Genomic DNA, 14,934 nt, shown 5'->3' with positions numbered 1-14,934 from the left:
TCCTCCAGCCGTGTGGAAGGAATTTTCTGAGGCCTTTCTTCATCACTACTTACCAGCTGAGATACGATGAGCTAGAGCTGATAAGTTCTTGAACCTTCGACAGGGTAATATGAGTGCATGAGAGTATAGTATATAGTTTGATTCTTTATCAAGGTATACTCCCCATATGGTGGCCGAGATGAGTGATAGGGTGACCACATCTGATAAATGAGTGCACAACAGCCTCCTTGGTAGAGGGCATGGATATTTCCCGTATTCAGGCTTATGCCCAGACCCTTCAGGATCATAAGTTATATGCTAAGCTCTCTAAATGTGAATTCTTGCTGAACTCAGTAGCATTCCTTGGCCATGTGATATCTGATGAGGGTATTAGTGTCGACACTCAGAAGATCGATGCAGTGAAGAATTGGCCGAGACCTACAACACCGTCAGAAGTCCGCAGCTTCCTGGGGCTAGCAAGATATTATAGGCGGTTTGTAGAAGGGTTTTCCTCTATATCAGCACCATTGACTAAGTTAACATAGAAAACTACCAAGTTCCAGTGGTCTGATGCTTGTGAACATAGTTTTCAGGAGCTAAAGAATCGATTGACATCCGCGCCAGTGCTCACTCTCCCAGAAGGAATAGAAGGTTATGTGGTATATTGTGATGCCTCAGGTATAGGTTTGGGGTGCGTATTGATGCAACGTGGGAAGGTGATTGCTTATGCATCAAGATAATTAAAGAAGCATGAAAAGAATTACCCGACTCATGATTTGGAATTGGCTGCAGTAATATATGCTTTGAAGATATGGCGACACTACTTATACGGCATCCATGTTGACATCTACATAGATCACAAGAGTTTACAATACATCTTCAAGCAGAAGGAGTTGAATTTGAGGCAGCGTAGGTGGCTTGAATTACTGAAAGACTACGATGTCGAGATATTGTACCATCCCGGTAAAGCTAATGTTGTGGCAGATGCTCTCAGCCGTAAGTCAATGGGAAGCTTAATACATATTGAGGCAGGTAGACAAGGGTTGACCAAAGAGCTTCACCAGCTGGCCAATATGAGAATCAGATTGTTGGACTCTGATGACGGAGGTGTTACTGTACAGAATACAGCAGAATCATCTTTGGTAGCCGAGGTAAAAGCACGACAATATGAAGATCCTACCTTAGTAAGATTGAGAGAGGGAATTCAGCAGTGTAAGATTACAGCTTTCAAGATCGGAGAAGATGGGACACTGAGATACCAGGGCCGATTATGTGTGCCTAGTGTGGCAGGGTTGCGAGAGAAGATTATGATTGAGATTCATCAGTCCCGATATTCTATCCATCCCGGCTCGACAAAGATGTATCATGACGTTAAGGAGCAGTATTTGTGAGCTAACATGAAGGAGTCTATTGCAGAATTTGTAGCTCAGTGTCCTAATTGTCAACAAGTAAAGATCGAGCATCAGAAACCCAGTGGATTGATTCAGAATATAGAGATTCCGACCTGGAAATAGGAGGTGATTAATATGGACTTCATTATTGGATTACCTCGCTCTTATCATAAGTTTGACTCCATCTGGGTGATAGTTCATCGACTTACAAAATCTGCCCATTTTTTGCCAGTTAAGACAACTTACACGGCTGAAGATTATGCGAAGTTGTATATGAAGGAGATTGTTAGGCTTCATGGTGTGCCGGTATCTATTATATCAGACCGAGGAGCTCAATTTACGGCTAACTTTTGGAGGTCTTTTCAGAAGGGTTTAGGCACACAAGTAAATCTCAGCACTGCATTCCATCCGCAGACTGACGGACAGGCTGAACGTACCATCCAGACGCTTGAAGATATGCTACGAGCATGTGTTCTAGATTTCAAGGGGAATTGGGATGACCATCTGGCACTTATAGAATTTGCCTACAATAATAGCTACCATTCCAGTATTAAAATGGCCCCGTATGAGGCACTGTACGGGAGGAGATGTAGATCACCAGTTGGATGGTTCGAAGTCGGTGAGACAGAATTATATGGGCCAGATTTGATTCACCAAGCCATTGAGAAGGTGAAAGTGATACAAGAGCGACTGAGGACGGCACAAAGCAGGCAAAAGTCTTATTCCGATGTCCGACGTCGTGATCTGGAATTTGAGGTTGGTGATTGGGTTTTCCTGAAGATCTCACCGATGAAGGGTGTTATGCGTTTTGGGAGGAAAGGTAAGTTGAGTCCGCGGTATATTGGGCCGTACAAAATTCTTCAACGAATTGGACAGGTTGCTTATAAGTTAGAATTGCCATCCGAATTGGAATTTGTCCACCCGGTATTCCATGTATCTATGTTGAGGAAATGTATTGGAGACCCTTCTCGGGTCGTCCCTATCAAAGATGTACAAGTTACAGAGGATCTATCATATGATGAAGTGCCAGTGGCTATATTAGATCGACAAGTCCGCAAGCTGAGAATAAAGGATGTAGCTTCCGTCAAAGTATTATGGAGGAACAAGAATATAGAAGAAATGACATGGGAAGCAGAAGAGGAGATGAAGTCTAAATACCCTTACCTATTCCAGAGTGAAGATAACGAGGATGCCGGGGGAAAGAAGGACGCATTATAAGGTGGAACGGCTCTATGAGGTAAGCAATAGCTTGTGAATACTTTTTTTTAATACAAAATGGTGATATGCAGATAACGTACATATCCATAATGCTTTGTATAGTCTTGTAAGGCCATAGGTTGGGTTTAACTGCTTGCAAGTTTGGCTAGTGTCCATTTTATAGGGGAAGCTCAGCCGGAAATTTCCGTCGGAATCCACAATGAGTTAGACACCCCATAAACCCTTACATTCGAGGACGAATGTTCCTAAGGGGGAGAGGGTGTTACAACCCAAATTCACGTACCTTAGATCACGCCGTAAGTTAGTCTACGTAAATCCAAGAAGAGATTATCTTTTAGATGATAAGAAGTTAATCGTATTGGTCTTAAACGATACAAGGGTGTATAAGAGTGGTTAACAAGTATTAGAAGTTAAACGAATCAAGGATGTTGTAACCCGTATTTTCGGGTAACACTAGAGGTGATTAATTGTCCCAAGAGGTCATGTTTTAATGTATTTAAATTATATAATATCCGTATCATAAGTCTTGAAGTCAAGCGAGTTATGAAACAATGTCGATAAAAGTTGTCGCAACTTACGTTTATAATTTTACTTAAACTTTAGGTCAAATGTTACTACATGTTTCTCCCAATATACTTGGAATTATGGGGTGATCTACCTATAAAATTGAAGATCTATGAGTCTAGTTTCCAACGCATTAAACCGTTTGTCGATACAATCTCGGAATAGAGAGATATTCGTATTTTCGGGAGAGTGCGCCAAGCAGCTCTCTATGGGGCCCACATAGGCGGTTTAAGACATATGGATATATATAAGATACCTCAACCCCGTTTTAAGTCATTATTTTTCAGTATATTCAAACCTTAGAACCCTAAAAACACTCTCTCAAGGTTCTCTCATGATCCAAGACCCAAACAAAGGGCAAACAACACAAATCAAGTGTTGAGAATCCCGTGGCGCTAGTAAGTTTCTTGTTCTTCTTGTTGTTGCTGATTTTTGTATTGTTCCAGCTCGTGTGGGAGGTTGTTTTAAGTGTTTTATATTCTGTAAATACACCTTCAAGTTTTTAATATCAACCCTAGGTGATTTCAAGTTTTCTAAAGTAATTCTAGTGCCGAAAAACCCAAATTAATTGCTAGTTTCGCTTCCTTGTTCTCGTGGCAGAATTGAAGGGATATTTCGTGGAAAATTAAGGTCAAATTTGAGTTGTTCTTTCTGTTTAAAGGTAAGTAACCTCTTACTCTATATATATTTAAGATTATCCAAGTTGCGGCTAAGTCGTTGAAGCTAGAACTTGTGAAATATATATCGAAAGGCTTGGTAGTAATGTTGTTGGTTGGTGGACTGTTTTGGAGGCTCAATATGATTATTAATGATGTTGTTTGGGCTGTTTGGTGATTGTATTGACTTGTGGGAAGTCATATAAATAGGGAGGTGCTGTCCGTTTCATCGTAAAATAGGTTGCGGTCGATACATAATAGTTACGACGCTTAAACGATAATGATAGTGTCATTTCTCTTATTGTAGACTAAGGAGTCGTGACATTTGCATAGCTTGAGGTTGGGAAATATATACAAGGTATGTGAGGATATCCCCTTCATTCTTTTGCACGACTCCGGTTGTACATAATGTAATGAACGAGCTCCCAAAGATACTCTACTCTTAGAATCTAGCAGTACTTACATTACTGCCCTTCTTATGAAACGATTGATATTGATGTTACTTCTCTTATTCTTATATTATCAATGTTGTTGGTAGTTCCTGATTCTTATAAGATTCTTGATGAAGAGTTAATCCTAATAACGTGTACGAAGGATACCAATCTTATGTCACTCCGAAAGGTTCAAAATGTGATTCCAATGAGTCTAACATGCATCATATATATGTATCTATTTTACTTTACCGAGCCGCGCTATAGTCGGCCGGGTACGGCACCTATTGTGCAACCACTGATCAGTTGGGTTTTACTGAGCTCCACGTAGCCGGGTATGATTCTACCGAGCCCTATGATGGCCGGGTACGTTTTACCGAGCCTATTACGGCCGGGTACGATATGATGATGGTGATGCCCCCAAAGGCGTATGTTTTAAAAGTTTATGTATATATATGTATGTATCATGTGTTTCATGTCAGTAGCCCTCAGAGGTACCCAGATGTCACAGGTTGTATATTCCCTAAACCCTGTTTACATTACTGTTCTTACTTATGCTTTCCTGCCTTACATACTCAGTACTTTATTCGCACTGACGTCCCTTTTATTTGTGGATGCTGCATGTCGTGCTGCAGGTCCTGATAGACGGGTAGACACAGCTCCCCCACCACAGTAGGCTGTCCAGTTCAGCAGTTATTGATGAGATCCCTTCTCCGGACTTGCCGTGGTTTTAGTATGCATTTTTGTTATAGACATTATGGGTATGTCGGGGCCCTGTTCCTGCAATGTTATAGAACTTATGTTCCTTTAGAGGCTCATAGACAGGTGTCGACTCATGGTAGCTCGTACCTTATATATAGTTTCTTGACAGTCTTGTTGTCCCATGTTATGTATGTTCATGACATTATCTTTCATTGTTGGATGTTCATGATCCATGTCTACCATTTATATTGATCTTGTCGGCCCTTAAAGATAATAAGGAAGGTTAGATAAAATGTACGTTGGTTCTCGGCAAGTATGGCCCGGGTGCTAGTCATGACCCTCCAGTTGGGTCGTGACAGTAGAGATGCTTCAGTTCTATTTGATCTGGGATCTACTTACTCCTATGTGTCATCCTATTTTGCTTCCTATTTGGTTGTGCCCCGTGATTCTTTGAGTGCTCCTGTATATGTGTCCACACCAGTGGGAGATGCTATTATTGTAGATCGTGTTTATCGTTCATGTGTGGTCACTATTGGGAGTCTTGAGACTCGTGTAGATCTCCTACTTATCGACATGGTTGATTTTGATGTCATACTGGGTATGGTTTGGCTGTCACCTTATCATGCTATATTAGATTGGCGCGCCAAGGCGGTGACCTTAGCCTTGTAGGGGTTGCCTCAATTAGAGTGTAGAGGGAATCTTGGCCATTCTGCCAGCAGGGTTATCTCTTATGTGAAGGCTCGGCATATGGTCGAGAAGGGGTGTCTAGCTTATTTGGCTTATGTCCGCAATTCTAGAGCGGGGGTTCCTTCCATAGATTCTGTGCCAGTTGTTCATGAGTTTCCAGAGGTGTTTCCTGCAGACTTGCCGGGGATGCCACCCGACAAGGATATTGATTTCTACATTGATTTGGCTCCGGGCACTCAGCCTATTTCCATTCTGCCATACCGCATGGCCCCGCCAGAGTTGAAAGAATTGAAGGAGCAGTTGCAAGATTTGCTTGATAAGGGCTTCATTAGACCTAGTGTCTCACACTGGGGTGCACCTGTGTTGTTTGTGAAGAAGAAAGATGAATCGATGAGGATGTGTATAGATTATCGGCAGTTGAACAAAGTCACCATCAAGAACAAGTATCCATTGCCGAGGATTGATGATTTATTTGATCAGCTTCAGGGTGCCATGGTGTTTTCAAAGATTGATTTGAGATCTGGCTACTATCAGTTGAGGATTAGGGCATCCGATGTTCCTAAGACGGCTTTTCGGACTTGGTATGGGCATTATGAGTTTCTAGTGATGTCATTTGGGCTGACAAATGCCCCAGCAGCATTCATGGATTTGATGAACCGGGTGTTCAAAACCTACTTGGATTCCTTTATGGTTGTGTTTATTGATGATATCTTAATCTACTCCCGCAGTCGAGAGGAGCATGAGCAGCACTTTCGGATCGTTCTTTAGATTCTGAAAGACAGCCAGTTATATGCTAAGTTCTCAAAATGCGAGTTTTGGTTGAGTTCAGTTGCTTTCTTGGGTCACGTTGCATCAGCAGAGGGTATTTAGGTTGATCCTAAAAAGATTGAGGCCGTCCAGAACTGGCCTAGACCCACATCAGCTACATAGATCCGTAGTTTCCTGGGTTTGGCGGGCTATTATCATCGATTTGTCGAGGGGTTTTCATCCATAACAGCCCTGTTGACCAGATTGACCCAGAAGGATGCCCCGTTCAGGTGGTCAGACGAATGTGAAGTGAGCTTTCAGAAGCTCAAGACAGCTTTGACTACGGCACCAGTATTGGTGTTACCCACAGGTTCAGGATCTTATACAGTATATTGTGACGCATCTCGTATTGGTCTGGGTGCGGTTTTGATGCAGGGTGGCAAGGTTATTGCATATGCTTCACGGCAGCTGAAGGTTCACGAGAAGAATTACCTTGTTCATGATCTAGAGCTAGCAGCCATTGTTCACGCGCTGAAGATTTGGAGGCACTATCTCTATGGCGTGCCATGTGAGGTATTCACTGATCATCGGAGCTTGCAGTATTTGTTCAAGCAGAAGGAACTCAATTTGAGGCAGAGGAGGTGGCTGGAGCTATTGAAAGACTATGATATCACCATATTGTATCATCCCGGGAAGGCCAATGTGGTGGCCGATGCTTTGAGTAGAAAGTCAGTCAGTATGGGTAGCCTTGCATATATGCCAGTTGGTGAGAGACCTCTTGCATTGGATGTTCAGGCCTTGGACAACCAGTTCGTGAGGTTAGATATTTCTGAGCCCAGCCGTGTTCTAGCTTGTACAGTTGCTCGGTCTTCTTTGTTTGAGCGCATTAGAGATCGGCAGGATGACGATCCTCATTTACTTGTCCTTAGAGACACAATGCATCACGGTGGTGCCAAGTCGGTTACTGTTAGAGATGACAGAGTTTTGAGGATGCAGGGTCGTATTTATGTTCCTAATATGGATGGACTTTGTGAGTTGATCCTTGAGGAGGCTCACAATTTTCGGTATTCTATTCACCCGGGCGCTGCCAAGATGTACCAGGACTTGAGGCAGCATTATTGGTGGAGGTGAATGAAGAAGGACATAGTTGCCTATGTAGCTCGGTGCCTAAATTTCTAGCAGGTGAAGTGTGAGCATCAGAGACCTGGTGGTTTACTTCAGAGGTTAGAGATTCCTGAGTGGAAGTGGGAGCGTATCACTATAGATTTTGTTGTTGGACTCCCACGGACTCAAAGGAAGTTCAATGCAGTTTGGGTCATTATGGATAGGCTGACTAAGTCAGCGCACTTCATTCTTGTGGCAGTTACCTATTCCTCAGAGCGGTTAGCAGAGATTTATATTCGTGAGATTGTCCGTCTTCACGGTGTGCCCGTGTCTATCATTTCTGATCGAGGTACGCAGTTTACCTCGCACTTTTGGAGGGCAGTTCAGCGTGAGTTGGGTACGCAAGTTGAGTTGAGCATAGCATTTCATCCTCAGACGGACGGGCAGTCCGAGCGTACTATTCAGATCTTGGAGGATATGCTCCGCGCTTGTGTTATAGATTTCAAAGGAACGTGGAATCAGTTCTTGCCCCTTGCAGAGTTCGCCTACAACAACAGCTACCAGTCGAGCATTTAGATGGCTCCCTATGAGGCATTATATGGTAGGCGGTATTGGTCGCCAGTTGGGTGGTTCGAGCCAGGAGAGGCTCGGTTGTTGGGCACAGACTTAGTACAGGATGCCTTGGATAAGGTCAAGATTATTCAGGATTGACTTCGCACAGCTTAGTCCAGGCAGAAGAGTTATGCCGACCGTAGAGTTCGTGATGTTGCATTCATGGTCGGAGAGAGAGTGTTACTTCGGGTATCACCCATGAAGGGTGTAATGAACTTCGGAAAGAAGGGCAAGTTGTGCCCTAGGTATATCGGACCTTTTGAGATTCTGGAGAGGTGGCTTACAGGCTTGCGTTGCCATCTAGTTTAGCAGCTGTTCATCCGGTATTCCATGTGTCCATGCTTCGAAAGTATCACGGCGATCCGTCCCGTGTGTTAGATTTCAGCTCTGTCCAGTTGGACAAGGATTTGACTTACGAGGAGGAGCCGGTGGCAATTCTAGCCCGGCAAGTTCGCCAGTTGAGATCAAAGAGTTACCCTTCAGTTCGAGTGCAATGGAGAGGTCAGCCTATTGAGGCAGCTACTTGGGAGTCCGAGTCCGATATGCGGAGTAGATATCCCCACCTTTTCACCAGCCCAGGTACTTTTCTATATCCGTCCGAGGACGAACAATTTTTTAGAGGTGGAGAATGTGATGACCCAAAAGGTCATCTTATATTTAAGAACTCGAAGCTGCACTCTTAAGCCTTAAAAATCTCATTTTTACCCTCCTCAATTTGCGTGCACAGTCCGGGCAAGTTTCCGGAAAGCTTTTATGTTGAAAATAAGAATTTTTGCCTTAAAAGTTGATTTTAGTTGACTTCGGTCAACATTTTTGCTAAACGAGCCCGGATCCGTATTTTGACGGTCCCGGTAGGTCCGTATCGAATTATGGGACCAGGGCGTATGCCCGGAATCGAATTCGGAGGTCCCTAGCTTGAGTTATGAATTTTTGATGAAAATTAAAAGTTTGAAAATTATTTGCTTTTAAGAATTGATTGATATTTGGCATTGTTAGTATCAGGTCCGTATTTTGGTTCCGAAACCCGGTACAGGTTCGTTATGATATTTAAGACCTGTCTGTGAAATTTGGTGAGAAACAGAGTTGATTTGATGTAATTCAGACGTCCAGTTGAGAAAATAGAAATTTTAAAGTGTTCTTGAGAATTGCATTTGATTTGGTGCTAAATTCATAGTCTAGGTGATTTTTGGCGATTTGATCGCGCAAGCAAGTTTGTATGATATTTTTAGACTTGTGTGCATGTTTGGGTTGGAGCCCTGAGGGCTCGGGTGATTTTCGGATAGGCCACGGGATGCTTTGGACTTGGAAAAAAACTGGTTTTCTGAAGATTCTGGTGTCTGACATATCCTTCTTCGCGTTCGCAAAGGTCCTCTCGCGAACGTGAAGAGTAAACTGATGAGGCAGGGATTTCTTCTTCACGAACGTGAAGGCTTGGTCGCGAACGCGAAGCGATGGGGGGCATTATCCTTCGCGAATACGACAAGCCCATCGCAAACACGTAGTTTTAGGCATTGGGGAGGGGGAGTCAGTCGTTCCTTCATCGCGAACGCGAGCAATGCCTCACGAATGCGAAGGCCAGGGGGGAGTAACCATCGCGAACGCGAGCTGGTTCTCGCGAACGCGAAGGTTTGGCAGCCAGTACCCTTCGCGAACGCGATACTGCTCTCGCGAACGCGATGAACACTATCGTCCAGCACTTAACAGAATCCAAAAACAGGATTTTAGCCAAAAGTTTATTTTTCTCAAAAACCAAACGGTGAGAGGCGATTTTTCAAGAGCCATTTCTTCCCCAAATTGTTGGTAAGTTATTCTAAACCATTTTCTTTCAATTACCCATTATATTTTATGAATTATCAACCTAAAATCTAGAGTTTTCATGGTAGAATTAGGGGTTAGGGTAGAAACTAGGGATTTCGAAAATTTGAGGATTTAGACCCCAATTTGAGATTGGATTCCAAAACTAATTGCATATCCGGGCTTGGGGGTAAATGGGTAAATGGATTTTGGTCCGAACCTCGAGTTTTGACCAAGCGAGCCCGGGGTCGCTTTTCGACTTTTTGGAGGAAAAATTTGGGAAATCTGTAATTATTCATTAAACTTGATTCCTTTAGCAATGTTTGATATTATTGAGTCATTTTTGAATAGATACGAGTGATTTGGAGGTGAATTCCAAAGGAAAAACTGTGATTGAGAATCAAGTAGCCTTCAGAGCGAGGTAAGTGTCGTGTCTAACTTTGGCTTGAGGGAATAGGTATTATGTGTTCATTTGCTACGTGTTTGGTTATTAAATATGATGTATAGGTAAGGTGACAAGCATCTATGCGTCATTGTCGAGTCATAGCATGCGAGTAAAATTATATTCTGTCTATTTTGTAGCCTTAAATTCTACTATCCATGCTTAGCGGGTTATTTGAAATGTTGGGTGACTCACATCTGGTTTCACTGAGATTTGGTAACTTTCGAATATTGATTCAAGGTTGAGATTACATTGTGCTATTGATTATGGGTACAATACTGGTTTCTTTGTGATACTCGTATCTATCCGTTGTTATTGATTCTGTGATTGGTGAGGAGGAGTGTAAAGCACGAAGGGTGATGTCGTGCATGCATTATTTATATTGTGAGGAAGAGTGTAAAGCACGAAGGGTGATGTCGTGTATATTATGAGAGGTTTAAAGCACGAAGGACGATGCCGTGTATATTATGAGCGGTTTAATGTACGAAGGGTGATGCCGTGCCATTCTATTTATTTATTTGGTGAGGTTGAGAGTAAAAGTACGAAGGGTGATGCCGTGCGGTTTTCCTTGATGTTTTAATTGCTCAATTCATTTAAGGATTTTCGGTTTAATTCTATCTTTTTATTATTCTCACTCTTTATGTTGTATTCCCCCACTGTATGTTCCCTTCCCATTATTTATGCGTTATTTCTTTATTTACTGTTGTTGCCACTAGTATGATTATACTGTTCAGGTTATATGTGGGTGTCTTGTCTTAGCCTCGTCACTATTTTACCGAGGTTAGGCTCGACACTTATCAGTACATGGGGTCGGTTGTACTGATGCTGCACTCTGCACTTTCTGTGCAGACTTTGATACCGGCTCAGGTTGATCGAGATTTTGCTATTGGTCCACTGTCCGAATACTCAAGGTAGATCTGTCGGCGTTCACAGACCTTGAAGTCCCCGTCTACTTTTTATGTCACTGTTGTTTTCTTTCATTCAGACAGTTATATTTCTTTTAGACCATTACTTGTAGTAAATTCTAGAATGCTCGTGAATTGTGACTCCAAATCCTAGTGGTAGTAATTAATACAGTTTTATAATATTTCGTACTTATTATATTTTATCTTAGTTAATTATTGTTATTTACTGATTGGAAATAAGGAATTGGTTTAACGATTTTCTAACGTTGACTTGCCTAGCAAGTGAAATGTTAGGCGCCATCATGGTCCCGTCGGTGAGAAATTTTGGATCGTGACAAGAACGAAATTAGACAAATAAAATATTCAAAGCAACTCCTCAAATTCTCTAAATATTTAATAGCAATGAAGAGAACATTAGTTTATGTAATTATGTTTGCAAATATGCTTTTTTGTAAACCAGTTATGGAATTGTAAAATCTAGCTCTTAAATGGTGATACATGCATAGAAGGTTAGAAGAAATTATTTTTTGACAAATGAAAGCTAACTAACAAACCAGCAAATGATATAAATGATTCTTATTAGCTCATTATTTAGCAGCAAAAACAAATAGAAAGTACAAGGGAATTAACGTTTAAACTCTATGCATGATTAACAAAATAAATAATAAATTAATGTGTAGTTATAATTCATCATTTAATAGGAGGATTATTTTTAATGGTGAAGGTCAAAGGGTTGTCTTTATTTCAATTTAAATATTTTCTTTTTATTAATTTTCTTAGAATGTATTTTTACCTCTTTGTACAAATTTATATTTGAAATAATATTATATTAAAGGGTATTACAATCATTCACCTTTATAAGGTTATGTCGATCTTTTAAATTTTAGTTTGGGTCTTCATACTTATAATATAGTATGATATAAAAAAAAACATACATGTATTGAATTAAAGAAATGGCTGAATTAAATATACAACCGATCTTATACATACATAAATTTGAGATAACAAACCAAATATATTCATGCATCTTACATCACTAAACAACCACTTTATTGTTCACATTCATTGATTAAATCATTCTGATAATTAAACTAATTAAATACACTCCCTAACACTAAATAATGTCATATGAAACAACTAACTAATACGAACACGTTTATGATACATATTACACTTGCTCAATATATATATACTAGTAAGGTATAGCCCGTGCAAAAGCACGGGCCCAACATAGATAATCATAAACTAAACTTCTAACAACTCTTGTACTCTGTTACTTTCTCAAACAACTTTAAAATTATGAAATCCAACAAATTCATTGTATCATCAAGAACAATGGGAAATAGTACTGAGAAAAAGAAACAACTCCTTTAATATGTGATGAAATATCGTAGGAAATAATCAAAACTTAGATGTGTATTGAGGAGCCTTAACCAAAGTTACAACCTATCGCTCTAAAAGGTGTGCTCAACTCCTATCCAAATCTAGAATGCAAGTCGCTTTACCGAAAGAGAAAAAAACTAATGTATTCATTGTTCAGACAGAGGCACAATCCAATATAGCAATTCCCACGATTTTTGCATGCTCACCGCCATTTAAACATAAGAGGCACAATTCTCGTTCCTGTCTTCGCTATAGGAAATATTCTCAAACCTTTGGCAGTTGCAGGTTTTACTCCCTACAACAGAGTTAACTTCATTAAAATATGCTATAGAGAAAAAACATAAAGAAATCAATAAGGATTTCCAGTAGCAGTGCAACTCACCGAAAAATGGGACCTTAGGCAACCTAAATCTTGGGAACCTCTACTTCCGTACTCTCTTCAGCCAAGATCATAGTTGTCTTGTGCAGCAGACTAGTGTTACTGAAAGTAGAATTTATTTAAGGAATATAGAAAAAAAGCTTTGAAACATCTAGCACTTTAATGTTACATATTTTGATTTCTATAAAAGATACTTATTTTTATAAGGTAAAACGTATAAAGGAACTCTTTCTCAATATTAAATATCTTAAAAGAAAGGCACAATAAAAGATTATAATACCAATAGAGGTACCACTGCATAATCAACAAATACAAAGAGCTTCTCCAATGAAACAGTGAAGAGCTTTTTGGCCAATTCCCCCCTTTAAAAGCTTGTTTACCAGGCAAATGTTGGCGAAAGTACCCAACCATAATGTCATCATTGCCATGACAACTACCATATGAGTTGGCAATAGTTAAAATCACTTTAAGTTATTTCATAATAAGTTTCGACAAAAAAATAACAATTCATATAGGTGCCTCATACTATAAGATTCTTATAGGTATTTTCTGTGATAACATGCCCTTTTGAATAGCATACTTACTGTTACGCGGTGCCTTTCTGAATTTCCTTGTAAGGGTGACGTAAGGCTAATCAACCGATGTCAGTGCGGTTGCTATGCGTTAACTGAGGTCCTCGCCGTACGCTATACTAGATTGTCAGTGTCGTACGGAAAAACCAATGTCGTGAGCAATTGAGCAGCGGAAAATGAGCAATTGATGATGAAAGCTGATGATTATATTGATGATGATAAAAGCTATTACAAGATGCAATACGGTGTCAGGGGGAGAGACACCAGTACAAAGAATTGTTTGAATGCTTGATTGTTTGAATACTTTGATCCCCCTTAATAATGCTTAAAACAAATAAACCAAAGTTACATGAGTTGACCTAAGAAAGCTGTAGAAGCACACTGAAAATGAATGAAGTAAAACTACTATATAATTACAATGAAAAGGACTTAATCTTCTATGGAAGTAAGTCTGATGGCAGCAACTTTGTCTTGAGCATCAGGGTCTGCGCGCGCATTGTTGTTGGCGCGCGCGGCACTATTTGGATATGCCAGCAGCTGGGCGCTAGTGCTTGGCATTGGATCTGTGTGCGGAGCACTGTCTGTGCGGGCGGCGCTATTGTCAACATGATGGTTTGTGCGCGTGGCATTGATGGTGCGCACGGCACTAATGGCATTCGCCAGTCGCTGAGTGCTGGCACTGATTATCGGTGGGGCGACAGAGGCGCATGCGCGCTTGTGATTTAGCGCTGCCGAGACCACGGGGCCGACCGTGGCACTAGGCATTGGGAGGCTTGCCGGGATGCCACGGGGCGCATTCAAGGGGTCATAGGTCGATGATGGAAAGCAGCCTATGACATTCTCCCCCACCTAATTTGGCGACGTCCTCGGAGCCTTACCTGCAGGATGATGATAATTGGTCAGGCTCTTGATGGTTGGGAGGTCTGTTCCCCTCGGTGTTGTGAGGTGGCTTTCTAAATGATTTTCCATATTTTTCTGAAATGGCCTGAGGCGGCTGACATGGAAGACTGGATGGATTTTCCACCAGGCTGGTGAGTTCAGCTGGTATGTGGATTTCCCGATGCGCCTTTCAATGGAAAAAGGTTCGATGTAGCTTTGCAATAGGCGAGGATCTTGGGTCCTCTTTGCAAATAAGTTCCGCCTCGGGGTTCTTACCATCACTTTGTCCCCTGTTTGATGTTGGGCAAAGTGAAGATTTTGTTCGGCATACCTCGTTGCCCTGTCTTGGGCTTTGACAAGATGGCTCCACACTATCTTCAAAGTTTTCTCCCATTCTGTCGAGAAACTGGCAGTTCGGTGAGATGTTGGCATGTTTGGTGCATTCACATTCTGTGGGAGTAACGGTTGCTATCCGGTAATAATTTCAAA

This window comes from Nicotiana tomentosiformis, chromosome 11 (assembly GCF_000390325.3).
Source record: "Nicotiana tomentosiformis chromosome 11, ASM39032v3, whole genome shotgun sequence".
Taxonomy (NCBI): Eukaryota; Viridiplantae; Streptophyta; class Magnoliopsida; order Solanales; family Solanaceae; genus Nicotiana; species Nicotiana tomentosiformis.
Note: the sequence above shows the minus strand (reverse complement) of the source record.